Source organism: Stegastes partitus, unplaced genomic scaffold, assembly GCF_000690725.1.
Source record: "Stegastes partitus isolate 25-593 unplaced genomic scaffold, Stegastes_partitus-1.0.2 Scaffold833, whole genome shotgun sequence".
NCBI classification, from domain to species: Eukaryota; Metazoa; Chordata; class Actinopteri; family Pomacentridae; genus Stegastes; species Stegastes partitus.
Window position 1 is genome coordinate 181638 of NW_007578564.1, and position 240 is coordinate 181877.

A 240-nucleotide genomic window follows, 5' to 3' on the forward strand; every position below is an offset into this window, starting at 1 on the left:
CAGAGCTAGAAAGCGTTTGCAGGAAGAAAGGGTCAAAATCCAAAAAAAAACCTGAACTGAAGACTCTAATCTGCAACAAGAAGCGTTTACAAGCTCTGATATTTGCCCAAGGCGGTGCTACTGAGAGCCGACCTTGCAGAGTGAACAGTTTTTTTAATGTTCTTTTTCATTTAGAAACTGTAAAAGACAGATAAACAAAATGACTCTTGCTTAAAATATTAAAGAAATCATCTTTAACTT